This window comes from Phocoena sinus, chromosome 12 (genome assembly GCF_008692025.1).
Source record: "Phocoena sinus isolate mPhoSin1 chromosome 12, mPhoSin1.pri, whole genome shotgun sequence".
Taxonomy (NCBI): domain Eukaryota; kingdom Metazoa; phylum Chordata; class Mammalia; order Artiodactyla; family Phocoenidae; genus Phocoena; species Phocoena sinus.
Genome location: NC_045774.1, coordinates 88,327,084 through 88,342,370, shown reverse-complemented (window position 1 = coordinate 88,342,370; position 15,287 = coordinate 88,327,084). Strand labels below are relative to the sequence as shown.

The 15,287-nt window shown below is 35.9% G+C and overlaps 1 protein-coding gene across 1 annotated transcript in view; it reads right to left on the bottom strand.

Annotated features, from left to right (window-relative positions):
• Window positions 1–15,287, bottom strand: part of EYS (eyes shut homolog) — a 1,696,347-nt gene that overhangs the window by 1,526,115 nt on the left and 154,945 nt on the right.

The window sequence follows — 15,287 nt, the reverse complement described above, 5'->3', positions numbered from 1 at the left end:
AAATGTGTGTACTCGGGGGGGACCTTGAAGATGGCGGAAGAGTAAGACGCGGAGATCGCCTTCCTCCCCACGGATACACCAGAAATACATCCACACGTGGAACAACTCCTACAGAACTCCTACTGAAGGCTGGCAGAAGACCTCAGACCTCCCAAAAGGCAAGAAACTCCCCACGTAACTGGGTAGGGCAAAAGAAAAAACAGAGACAAAAGAATAAGGACGGCACCTGCACCAGTGGGAGGGAGCTGTGAAGGAGGAAAAGTTTCCACACACTAGGAAGCCCCTCCGCGGGCGGAGACTGCGGGAGGCAGAGGGGGGAGTTTCGGGACCGCGGAGTAGTGCACAGCGACGGGTGCGGAGGGCAAAGCGGGGAGATTCCTGCACAGACGATCGGTGCCGACCGGCACTCACCAACCCGAGAGGCTTGCTGCTCACCCACCGGGGCGGGCGGGGCTGCGAGCTGAGGCTCGGGTTTTGGTTTTGGACGGAGCTCAGGGAGAGGACTGGGGTTGGCGGCTTGAACATAGCCTGAAGGGGTTAGTGCACCACGACTAGCCGGGAGGGAGTTCGGGGAAAAGCCTGCACCGGCCGAAGAGGCAAGAGACTTTTTCTTCCCTCTTTGTCTCCTGGTGCGCGAGGAGAGGGGTTTCAGAGCGCTGCTTAAAGGAACTCCAGAGACGGGCGCGAGCCGCGGCTAAAAGCGCGAACCCCAGAGACGGGCGCGAGCCGCGGCTGAGGGCGCGAGCCCCCGAGACGGGCGCGAGCCGCGGCTGAAAGCGCAAACCCCAGAGACGGGCGTGAGCCGCGGCTGAGGGCGCGAGCCCCAGAGACGGGCGCGAGCCGCGGCTGAAAGCACAAACCCCAGAGATGGGCGCGAGCCGCGGCTAAAACCGCGGACCCCAGAGATGGGCGGGAGACGCTAAGGCTGCTGCTGCCGCCACCAAGGGGCCTGTGTGCGAGCACAGGTCACTCTCCACACCCCGCTTCCGCGGAGCCTGTGCAGCCCGCCACTGCCAGGTTCCCGGGATCCAGGGACAACTTCCCGGGACAGCGCACGGCGGGCCTCAGGCTGGTGCAACGTCACGCCGGCCTCTGCCGCAACGTCACGCTGCCTCTGCCGCCCGCAGGCCGGCCCCGCACGCAGTGCCCCTCCTTCCCCCACCCCCCAACCCCCGGCCTGAGTGAGCCGGAGGCCCCGAATCAGCGGCTCCTTTAACCCCGTCCTGTCTGAGCGAAAAAAACAGACGCCCTCCAGCGACCTACACGCAGAGGCAGGGCCAAATCCAAAGCTGAGCTCCTGTGAGCTGTGAAAACAAAGAAGAGAAAGGGAAATCTCTCCCAGCAGCCACAGAAGCAGCGGATTAAAGCTCCACAATCAACTTGATATACCCTGCATCTGTGGAATACCTGAATAGACAAGGAATGATCCCAAAATTGAAGAGGGGGAATTTAGGAGCGAAATCTATGATTTTTTTTCCCTTTTCCTCTTTTTGTGAAGGTGTATGTGTATGCTCCTGTGTGACATCTAGTCTGTATACTTCTAGCTTCCACCATTTGTCCTAGGGCTCTATCCGTCCATGACCTTTTTTTAAAAATTCTTTTTCTTAATAATTAAGTTTAATTGTAATAACTTTATTATACTTTACCTTCGTTCTTTCTTTCTTTCCTTCCTTCCCTCCCTCCTTTAGACAACGAATCACCCCAAATTGAGGAGGTGGTCTCAGGGAGCAGGATTTATGATTTTTCCCCCTTTACCTCTTTTTGTGAAGGTGTATGTGTATGCTTCTGTGTAAGATTTTCTCTGTATAGCTTTGCTTCCAACATTTGTCCTAAGGTTCTATCCGTCCCTTTTTTTCTAAATATTTTTAATTCAATAACTATATTATACTTTATTTTATTTTTACTGTATCATCTTTCTTTCTGTCTTTTTTTCCTTCTTTCCCTCCTTCCTTCCTTCCTCCCTCCTTCCCTCCCTCCCTCCTTTCTTTCCTTCTTTGCTTCTTTCTTCCTTCCTTCCTTTCCTCCTTTCCTTCTTTCTTTCCTCATACTTCTACTAATTCTCTCTACTTTTTCTCCCTTTTATTCTGAGCCGTGTGGATGAAAGGCTCTTGGTGCTCCAGCCAGGAGTCAGGGCTCTGCCTCTGAGGTAGGAGAGCCAACTTCAGGTCACTGGTCAACAAGAGACCTCCCAGCTCCACATAATATTAAACAGCGGAAATCTCCCAGAGACCTCCATCTTAACACCAGCACCCAGCTTCACTCAACGACCAGCAAGCCACAGTGCTGGACAACCTATGCCAAACAACTAGCAAAACAGGAACACAACCCCACCCATTAGCAGAGAGGCGGCCTAAAATCATAATAAGGCCACAGACACCCCAAAACACACCACCAGACGTGAACCTGCCCACTAGAGAGACAAGATCCAGCCTTATCCAGCACAACACAGGCACTAGTCCCCTCCACCAGGAAGCCTACACAACCCACTGAAACAACCTTAGCCACTGGAGACAGACATCAAAAACAACGGGAACTACGAACCTGCAGCCTGCAAAAAGGAGACCCCAAACACAGTAAGATAAGCAAAATGAGAAGACAGAAAAACACACAGCAGATGAAGGAGCAAGATAAAAACCCACCAGACCTAACAAATGAAGAGGAAATAGGCAATCTACCTGAAAAAGAATTCAGAATAATGATAGTAAGGATGATCCGAAATCTTGGAAGTAGAATGGACAAAATGCAAGAAACAGTTAACAAGGACCTACAAGAACTAAAGATGAAACAAGCAACGATGAACAATGCAATAAATGAAATTAAAATCACTCTAGATAGGATCAATAGCAGAATAACTGAGGCAGAAGAACGGATAAGTGACCTGGAAGATAAAGTAGTGGAAATAACTACTGCAGAGCAGAATAAAGAAAAAAGAATGAAAAGAACTGAGGACAGTCTCAGAGACCTCTGGGACAACATGAAACGCACCAACATTCGAATTATAGGGGTTCCAGAAGAAGAAGAAAGAAAGAAAGGGACTGAGAAAATATTTGAAGAGATTATAGTTGAAAACTTCCCTAATATGGGAAAGGAAATAGTTAATCAAGTCCAGGAAGCACAGAGGGTCCCATACAGGATAAATACAAGGAGAAACACGCCAAGACACATATTAATCAAACTGTCAAAAATTAAATACAAAGAAAGCATATTAAAAGCAGCAAGGGAAAAACAACAAATAACACACAAGGGAATCCCCATAAGGTTAACAGCTGATCTCTCAGCAGAAACCCTACAAGCCAGAAGGGAGTGGCAGGACATACTGAAAGTGATGAAGGAGAATAGCCTGAAACCAAGACTACTCTACCCAGCAAGGATCTCATTCACATTTGATGGAGAAATTAAAACCTTTACAGACAAGCAAAAGCTGAGAGAGTTCAGCACCACCAAACCAGCTTTACAACAAATGCTAAAGGAACTTCTTTAGACACGAAACACAAGAGAAGGAAATGACCTATAGTAGCGAACCCAAAACAATATATAAAATGGAAATAGGAACATACATATCGATAATTACCTTAAATGTAAATGGACTAAATGCTCCCACCAAAAGACACAGATTGGCTGAATGGATACAAAAACAAGACCCTTATATATGCTGTCTACAAGAGACCCACTTCAGAACTAGAGACACATACAGACTGAAAGTAAGGGGATGGAAAGAGATATTCCATGCAAATGGAAACCAAAAGAAAGCTGGAGTAGCAATTCTCATATCAGACAAAATAGACTTTAAAATAAGGACTATTAAAAGGGACAAAGAAGGACACTACATAATGATCAAGGGATCGATCCAAGAAGAAGATATAACAATTGTAAATATTTATGCACCCAACATAGGAGCACCTCAATACATAAGGCAAATACTAACAACCATAAAAGGGGAGATCAACAGTAACACATTCATAGTAGGGGACTTTAACACCCCACTCTCACCCATGGACAGATCATCCAAAATGAAAATAAATAAGGAAACACAAGCTTTAAATGATACATTAAACAAGATGGACTTAATTGATATTTATAGGACACTCCATCCAAAAACAACAGAATACACATTTTTCTCAAGTGCTCATGGAACATTCTCCAGGATAGATCATATCTTGGGTCACAAATCAAGCCTTGGTAAATTTAAGAAAACTGAAATTGTATCAAGTATCTTTTCCGACCACAACGCCATGAGACTAGATATCAATTACAGGAAAAGATCTGTAAAAAATACAAACACATGGAGGCTAAACAATACACTACTTAATAATGAAGTGATCACTGAAGAAATCAAAGAGGAAATAAAAAAATACCTAGAAACAAATGACAATGGAGACACAACGACCCAAAACCTATGGGATGCAGCAAAAGCAGTTCTAAGGGGGAAGTTTATAGCAATACAAGCCCACCTTAAGAAGCAGGAAACATCTCGAATAAACAACCTAACCTTGCACCTCAAGCAATTAGAGAAAGAAGAACAAAAAAACCCCAAGCTAGCAGAAGGAAAGAAATCATAAAAATCAGATCAGAAATAAATGAAAAAGAAATGAAGGAAACAAGAGCAAAGATCAATAAAACTAAAAGCTGGTTCTTTGAGAAGATAAACAAAATAGATAAACCACTAGCCAGACTCATCAAGAAAAAAAGGGAGAAGACTCAAATCAATAGAATTAGAAATGAAAAGGAGAAGTAACAACTGACACTGCAGAAATAAAAAAAATCATGAGAGATTACTACAAGCAACTCTATGCCAATAAAATGGACAATCTGGAAGAAATGGACAAATTCTTAGAAATGCACAACCTGCCAAGACTGAATCAGGAAGAAATAGAAAATATGAACAGACCAATCACAAGCACTGAAATTGAAACTGTGATTAAAAACCTTCCAACAAACAAAAGCCCAGGACCAGATGGCTTCACAGGTGAATTCTATCAAACGTTTAGAGAAGAGCTAACACCTATCCTTCTCAAACTCTTCCAAAATATAGCAGAGGGAGGAACACTCCCAAATTCCTTCTACGAAGCCACCATCACCTTGATACCAAAACCAGACAAGGATGTCACAAAGAAAGAAAACTACAGGCCAATATCACTGATGAACATAGATGCAAAAATCCTCAACAAAATACTAGCAAACAGAATCCAACAGCACATTAAAAGGATCATACACCATGATCAAGTGGGGTTTATTCCAGGAATGCAAGGATTCTTCAATATACGCAAATCTATCAATGTGATAAACTATATTAACAAATTGAAGGAGAAAAACCATATGATCATCTCAATAGATGCAGAGAAAGCTTTCGACAAAATTCAACACCCATTTATGATAAAAACCCTCCAGAAAGTAGGCATAGAGGGAACTTTCCTAAACATAATAAAAGCCATATATGACAAGCCCACAGCAAACATCATCCTCAATGGTGAAAAACTGAAAGCATTTCCACTAAGATCAGGAACAAGACAAGGTTGCCCACTCTCACCACTCTTATTCAACATAGTTTTGGAAGTTTTAGCCACAGCAATCAGAGAAGAAAAGGAAATAAAAGGAATCCAAATCGGAAAAGAAGAAGTAAAGCTGTCACTGTTTGCAGATGACATGATACTATACATAGAGAATCCTAAAGATGCTACCAGAAAACTACTAGAGCTAATCAATGAATTTGGTAAAGTAGCAGGATACAAAATTAATGCACAGAAATCTCTGGCATTCCTATATACTAATGATGAAAAATCTGAAAGTGAAATCAAGAAAACACTCCCATTTACCATTGCAACAAAAAGAATAAAATATCTAGGAATAAACCTACCTAAGGATACGAAAGACCTGTATGCAGAAAATTATAAGACACTGATGAAAGAAATTAAAGATGATACAAATAGATGGAGAGATATACCATGTTCTTGGATGGGAAGAATCAACATTGTGAAAATGACTCTACTACCCAAAGCAATCTACAGATTCAATGCAATCCCTATCAAACTACCACTGGCATTTTTCACAGAACTAGAACAAAAAATTTTGCAATTTGTATGGAAACACAAAAGACCCCGAATACCGAAAGCAATCTTTAGAACGAAAAAAGGAGCTGGAGGAATAAGGCTCCCTGACTTCAGACTATATTACAAAGCAACAGTAATCAAGACAGTATGGTACTGGCACAAAAACAGAAAGATAGATCAGTGGAACAGGATAGAAAGCCCAGAGATAAACCCACGCACATATGGACACCTTATCTTTGATAAAGGAGGCAGGAATGTACAGTGGAGAAAGGACAGCCTCTTCAATAAATGGTGCTGGGAAAACTGGACAGGTACATGTAAAAGTATGAGATTAGATCACTCCCTAACACCATACACAAAAATAAGCTCAAAATGGATTAAAGACCTAAATGTAAGGCCAGAAACTATCAAACTCTTAGAAGAAAACATAGGAAGAACACTCTATGACATAAATCACAGCAAGATCCTTTCTGACCCACCTCCTAGAGTAATGGAAATAAAAACAAAAATAAACAAATGGGACCTAATGAAACTTCAAAGCTTTTGCACAGCAAAGGAGACCATAACCAAGACCAAAAGACAACCCTCAGAATGGGAGAAAACATTTGCAAATGAAGCAACTGACAAAGGATTAATCTCCAAAATTTACAAGCAGCTCATGCAGCTCAATAACAAAAAAACAAACAACCCCATCCAAAAATGGGCAGAAGACCTAAATAGACATTTCTCCAAAGAAGATATACAGAATGCCAACAAACACATGAAAGAATGCTCAACATCATTAATCATTAGAGAAATGCAAATCAAAACTACAATGAGATATCATCTCACACCAGTCAAGAATGGCCCAGCAAAAAATCAAGAAACAATAAATGCTGGAGAGGGTGTGGAGAAAAGGGGACACTTCTGCACTGCTGGGGGAATGTGAAGGGTTCAGCCACTGTGGAGAACAGTATGGAGGTTCCTTAAAAAACTACAAATAGATGACATATGACCCAGCAATCCCACTACTGGGCAATACCCTGAGAAAACCAAAATTCAAGAGAGTCATGTACCAAAATGTTCATTGCAGCTCTATTTACAATAGCCAGGACATGGAAACAACCTAAGCGCCCATCATCGGATGAATGGATAAAGAAGATGTGGCACATATACACAATGGAATATTACTCAGCCTTAAAAGAAATGAAATTGAGCTATTTGTAATGAGATGGATAGACCTAGAATCTGTCATACAGAGTGAAGTAAGTCAGAAAGAAAAAGACAAATACCGTATGCTAACACATATATATGGAATTTAAGGGAAAAAAAATGTCATGAAGAACCTAGGGGTAAGATAGGAATAAAGACGCAGACCTACTGGAGAACGGACTTAAGGATATGGGGAGGGGGAAGGGTGAGTTTTGACAGGGCGAGAGAGAGTCATGGACATATACACACTAACAAACGTAGTAAGGTAGATAGCTGGGGGGAAGCAGCCGCAAGGCACAGGGATATTAGCTCGGTGCTTTGTGACAGCCTGGAAGGGTGGGATGGGGAGAGTGGGAGGGAGGGAGACGCAAGAGGGAAGACATATGGGAACATATGTATATGTATAGCTGATTCACTTTGTTGTAAAGCAGAAACTAACACACCATTGTAAAGCAATTATACCCCAATAAAGATGTTTAAAAAAAACAAACAAAAAAAAAAACAAAAAAAAAAACAAAAAAAAAAAACAAAAAAAAAAAAAAAAAAAATGTGTGTACTCACTGTCAGCATTTGATGTTTTCTGGGTGTGTCTTAGGTCTGGGCAAATTGGAATAACTTCTGTATGCCATATCTTCTGATGTGACACAGAAGATATGTCAACCTTTATTTTTCTGTTTAAAGATCTCACTAACATTAATGTACTCCCTCGAAAGAAAAGTATTTCAAAATAATTTTTGAAACTCAACATTCCTATAAAAACACTAAAACTAATGGTTGTTTGAAAAGTTATTATAGACCTTCAGGTCTATAAATATAAATATAAATAAATATAAAATATATATTATTTTATATTTGATAAATATAAAATAGATATTAAATTTAAAACAACAAAAGGACAAATTGGAAGATTGGATATACTGTGTCATTTTCTAATACATTATTTTTGGCCTGAATCTCTGAAACATGCAATCTCTGAAATCTGCAATCATTTCATTGTTATTTTTACTGAATAGTTGTCCATTTTTTAAAATAGAATTTAAATTAAAAAACATCAGTTTCTTATTCATGAGACCAGCTCAGGATTACCTTTAAATTGTAGTCAAATAACAGAATATAGAGAAGTCACAATCATTTTCCAAGGAATACAAAACAAAATATTTTTTCCTCTGTTAAATTTCTGGCTGCTGTTTTATAATACTTCTTAGATTTAGTCAGCATTTTTGAAGCTTGTGCAGATTAGAAAATCTCTTAAGAACTGTCCTGACAGCAAGAAAAGCCCTGTTATTCTTCTATTCATAAAAAATGATTATTTTGGAGAGGCACTTTCCTTCAGTAGCTTTGGAAGCTTGTTTATATAATGTACTAACAATACAATTTTCAGAGAAATTAGAAACGACAAAAATATAAAGAAATTATGGCAGTATCTACCCATATGGAAATTATAATAAAAGGAAATTCCCTAAATACACATATTCAGAATATTACTGGATAATCAAGTTGGATATGAGTGCAGAAGTAACTTGGTACCTGATGGAAAGATAATGTAATTTGAGAACTACATCATTTAATGTATAATGATATGCAGAAAAAAAAAAGAAATAAACAGGAACAAAAACTCCCAGATATGCTGGAACTTACATATTATTTATACAATATTTTGGATGATGACCAAATTGTCATCACTGGCTGCTTTGGCCTCTATCCATCCTGAGGCTGCCTGGATAAAAACAAATGCTTCCTGGGATAACAAAGCAACCAGGTAGTGAAATCGAAATTCTGAGCCACCTCAAATATTCTTCCTCACCATTTCCTCACTATGCCTGTTGATATTATAAACACAGAAAACATCAAGTTAGAAAATATAAAAGTATTATAAACACAGAAATATCATTTTTCTAACTGCAACATGTCATTTTGATACCTAAATCTGTATAAAAAAATACATGTTTATCTCAACCTCTGTTCTCATTTACTCTCATTTGGTGTTTGCTCAGTTGCTAAATAATGGAAATTATTGTACTCTAGTCATGTATCACACTTTCATATTAACAATGAGGACCTGTGGATTATCTCAATCTCTGCCAATTATAGACTTCTTGCTGTGACTTGTTGTTTCTTATTTATGGGTACCTTGCCTTTCACAGGGCCTTTTAAATCTCGGTTTCACCCCATTCATCCTTCGGGGCTCAGCTCAGATAATATGTTCTCTAATCTCACAGGCAAAATTATTGACTACCCCCCAAGACAGAGTCTTCACTGAATTAAAAAAAATAAAGTTTCTATTTATTTTAAATTAAAAATTAGGACTCAGAAACCCATGGAAATATACATATATTTTCAAATTTTTAAAATTAATTTTTATTGGAGTATAGTTGCTTTACATGTTGTGTTAGTTTTCTACTGAACAGCAAAATGAATCAGCTATACATGTACATATATACTCTCTTTTTTGGATTTCCTTCAATATTGATAAAACTATGTCCATCGATGTACTTAAGATTCATTGAAATGAAAACCAAAAAAAAAATATCTTACCTAACAAGTACTAATAATTCTTTCTTTCAAAGAACTAAAGTGCTTTGAATGAAGAGAAAAGAAAATACCAAACTAAATTATCAATAACATGTTACCTATTTATGTTGGGTAGTTTCATATTGAAATTGGGAAGCAGTTTTAAATTCTTTGTGATCTTGGGCTTTTTGATATTTAAATAGGGTCTGTAGTTTTGTGTTATTTTTATTTGTTTGGATGGCTGCTGCTTTGTTAACTGGTTTATTGCTGGTTTTTAACTTCACTGGGAAAATGAAAGATAATGAAATTAAATAAAGCCTGGAAGAGTTAAAAGAGTCTTATATTCTAGTAATATTACCGCATCCTGTTAATGTGCTGGATTTCTCTTGGGAAGCTCAAGATCCCTTCAATATTTCATAACAGTAATGTGAGCAAGTAGACAAAAGGGAAATAGAATGCCAACCTATATAATGGAAAAATTGAAAAATAAGTAAGGTGCTATATAGAGATTACTTTCTCTGATTGAAACAGGACCAAAAACAATTTTTCTTCAGCTACTTTGGCCCAGAGTGGGTGATGTTCATGTTTATATTTTTATGCCATTTTCTTTCAAATTCTCCACGGTATACAAATGAAGTCAACATAAATGGTGTATATATCAATACAAATATCTCATGTGTAAGATGAATATATTGGGTCATTTCTCTTGGGAAGTTAATTTGCATTGCTTCTGATGAAAAGCTGTTCATCCTCCTTATTACAAGACGGTTATTTTAAAACACTTTGATATAAATGTTTGACCTTTAAGAATCAAGTTCTTTTGGAGGAAATCCCAGATATGCATACAATTAGAGCCAATGTTGAATATCTAGTGTTGCCAGGTCACTAATTAAATTCCTGAACATAACCTTTTTCTTCCTGAAATGCAACATTTAGTAAATTATTTTATAACTATGAAAACATTGTTTTGTATAGATTTTGCATTTTAATGAGTTAGGGAAAATCACAATTTAAAATGAAATCAGAACTTGAAAGAAAATTCTGGAGCCAAAGAGCTGCCATCCAGTCATAATAACACAGGCTACTTTCACTGAGGCTGCAATTCCTTTGTCATTTTAAAAGTCACATATTTTCTGTTTAATTATGCTTTTTTTTGTCTTTTTTGGAAGAAGTTTCAATATAAATCTGCAAAGGACAGATAGGAATCTTCCAGAGTGAAGAATATCTGTCTTTTTCCATAGCATTTTCTTTATTATTACCTCTCAAATATGTTTCTATTGCTCTTATTTGGTTAGATCAGGCTTCAGGAAGCAAAAATCCAAGGATCAGTGTAAGCATAACTATTATTCCCCTATTATTAATAGGACTAAATATGTATTAATTGCTAAATGAGAATAAATTGTTATGGGAGAATAATTATCTTAAAATATTTAAAGTTTTGGATTTGTTAAATATTTTGACCCCATCCCCATTTTTTCTGTTTTTTAGAACATAATCAGTATACAGAAGCCTCAAACTTAAAATATGATGGAATTCTATAAGTAGAGACCTGGAGAGAATGGTTCAAGTTGTGGCATATATTGTGTGAATCATTTGATATCTCAGCTGTCTGAGCCTTTTTCTAAATTCTCTGTGACATGATATGTTTTATAAAATAAAAAATAGGAATATAGAAGCTGATAAACAGGAGTCAAAGATATTATAGGGTTAGCAATATCATAGGAAGGATAGATAGATAAATAGACTTACAGATGATAGATACATACATATACATATATGTGTTTGTGTGTGTATATATATATATATATATATATGCACAATATAGCAATATAGCCATACAGAGACATACATCTTTAAATACATTATTGTAAAGTTATTTAACTTGTAGTTACAGTTCCTTCTTTCATTTAACTCATTTGCTTATCACTTACCATAAAACATCTTTTAAATATAAAGGTGAACTAAAAATACATTCAGACAAATAGAAAATGGAGAATTCATCCCAGAAGAAAAGCTGAAAATGATATTCTAAATAGTAATTATCATATGTTTGGTAAAAAGGAATCTGTTGGAAGCTTGGAGATATAGGAAAGTAATAAAATAAGTAAAATGGCACAATGTGGATAAGTATAGATAGAGTGTATAAAATTATAGTAATAATGTCTTGAATAGTTTTAAATATATGCAGAACAACATATACAAATTATGTAGATATCTAGAGAGGGTTAGATGTGGTTCAAATATATAAGGTCTGTGTATGGTCTGGAATGTGGTACAAGTACTGATTTTTATTAAAGTATGGTAAGGTAATTAAAAATTTATAACCCATAAGGTAAGCATGTAAAGAGTAGTGAAGGTGTGTGTAAATATCAATTAATATGGGGAAATGGAACGACAAAGTATGTAAACCCATTTATATTTACGTGTAAGTTTACATCTATGAAGAAATATACGAGAATCATTCCATCAAAGACACACGGGAGTCCGAATTACAAACTGAAACATTTTTGTTCTTGAATACTACTTCCAAATATTTGGATTTGTTACATCTGAAATGGCACCTAAAAATCCTTTTCTGAAAAACTCCTAGGATTAGTCTTATCCCAAACCTAAATCACAGAAAAACAAATTTTAAAGAATATTCATAGACAATATACATTATGTCTAAATGTCCAAGTATTATTCTTATAAGAACTGTGATATGCTAAGCCAATGATAGCAGATAAGTCATATGAATCCAACACTCCTTACTTTTGTCCTGAATACATGGACTACTAACAAACTACAACACTGTTTCTGCTTGACTGTAGGGATTTTTCTTAGCCCCTTTCCCTTCAGACCCCCAGTAGCTACCTGTAATCCCCATACAGTTGGGAAAATGGTAAAAAGATGATTTAACTTCTCTATATACTTCCAAATAAAAGAAAAAATATACCAAATAGCAATTATCGATGACCCTGTTCTGTGTTAATGATGCAGTGACTGGAAATTAATAACCAAACAATAAACAAAATTGCCAAGTAACTCAGAAAGCATAACTTAAAATGCCATATTCACTGATGGATGAAATTGGAAATCAAACCTTAAATAACAGTCTACTTAGAAAACACTGCAAATAAATTGCATATCAAATTTCTAGAGTACAAGCAAACAATACCCCGAGTAAAATCTCTAGCCTCCAATTTTGCATTACCAAATAACAAAGAAAATTTGATAATTTGTAAATTACCTAAAGGTTAACAAAGAAATAAAAAGTAAAGAAAGAAAAGAGCAAGACATTGGAAAGTTTAGTAAAGCTAGAGAAAGGAATTCTATAATTAAATGTATATAGTATTAAATTAAAAAAGCAGAAAAAACTTGACAATTGTTAAATATATGAATAACTTCCTTGAAAATAAAAATAATTGTATAAACTCTATTCTAATTAGAAAGAAAACACACATACATATAAAAATCAGAATAAAATTAAGAAATAAACATTAATTCAGATAAAATTATTATTTAAATGCCAATGATTTTAATAATTATCTCAAGTCATGTAAACTAGTAAATTGACTCAATAAAGCCCTGGAAAATGTAAGAAGTTTAGAGAATAACTAACCTTTCTAAGAGTAATTAGCAGAAATACTTATTTTGTTGGTTGGTTGGTAAACCCGAAGGAATTTTTTCATCCTTTCAAACCAGTTTATTTTAAATATTTCAGAGTACAGAGTAAGAAGAGTTGTCCACATCTTTGCATAAAATAAGCACAAAACTGTAACACTGAAAACAAATTTTCTAGAAACACACATAAACTATTAGGGGGTGATGGTGATAATGGGACAAAAATGACTGGTTCATGGGAGATGAAGCACAGAGCAAAAGAGTAATCATGATCTTGAAATGTCCTTCGGAAGTAAAGCACAAGCAACTGACAAAAGTTTTTAACTAAATATTTTAAAAATAAATAAATATAAACACACATAAAAGTCCATTATTGTATGTCTATACAAAAGTATTTAAAAATTATAAAAGTAAATAAAAGCAAATGTTACTCTATCAAATGGCTATTATGCCATATTTTTACTTCCCCCTTTATTTCTATTTAAAATGTTTTAAATTGGAAATGGAAAGATTCCACCTTATTTATTATCTACTTAATACCAAGCCAACACCATGTGGCATGGAGACACAAAGTCTCATGAAATTCAGGAACAAGAAGATGACCACTTTTACCACTAGCATTGTACTTGATCCTAGAAATTTGACCAAACAGTACTATAAAATCAATTAAGTAAATTTTTTATATCTACCCTTATTCGCAGATAATACTATTATCTCCCTGGAAAGAGATAAGTGAAACTGTCTTTATAAGAACTGTGATTAAGTAAAGACACATTTCCCAGAAGAAAAAAAAAATAATAATGAAAAGCCTGTAAAAAGTATTCCAAATATAATTTCAAATTTTAAATACTCAAAATTTTTTATTACTCCATGAAATCAAAATCAAAATCAGATACAACTTTGTGTTTCAGATTGGAAAAACAATCAGATGGGTATGGAATGTTTTTATTCCCAGCTGGGAAGTAAGTCATATGAATTATTTTTAGTATATACCAATGGTAAGTACTATATAATGTGTGGTTTAACTATATGAAGAATGTGTATATAATATATATTGAATGATCATATAATGGATAACTGTAATATTCAGTCTTGAAATATAAAATAATAGATTGCTCATTGATAATGTGTATACATATACATATGTATATATACATATATACACAAATAATTAAAATACCAAATTACATTTTCTCTTAGTAATGGTATTAGAAGAGTTAAGTTTAATTCTTTATTCTATTTTATGTATAATTGCTGATTAACATTGTATTTTCACTGAATTCTCAAAGGTACCCTATGTGATAAAAACAGATGAATATATGTATATGTTTTTTCTAAGTCAGATACAACTATTTCAACAACACTAGCACATTTTATGCTATCTTATTTTTACTAAAAACATGTTTGAAATGTGAAATGTGAAGTAATGGGAGAAACTTTTTAGCAAGCTTACCAGAATTTGTGCACTCAAATATATTTTCATCCTTAAAAAGCTAATCTGGATGGCCATACGTTTATTCCAATGATATCATCATTTCCGTTATTAGAACTTATCTTTTTAAATTTCCGCCAAAAACTTCAGTGTATTACTTTAAATATCGAATAGGGAAAACATTTTTTTCATTTTAAGATGGAACTCCAAATAGCTTCTAGATTTGGGTCTGCTTAATAAAATGGGATATTATACTGCATGACAATTTTTTCATTATTTTATTTAAAGTTAGGTGTGATTTAAAAGTGACAGTTATGTTTTCTTCCTGTATTGTCTCCATACTGATTTTTATAAGGCAATTATAATAAATAAGTTTTGAAATTATTATGAACAGCACTTCAATGTAAGACCAAGCATAAAATCTCAAATAACATAAATTTTAATGCTTAATCTCTGATATTTTTGTATCAAAACCTGCCTTTTTACTATGTAGCCCCTGTGAA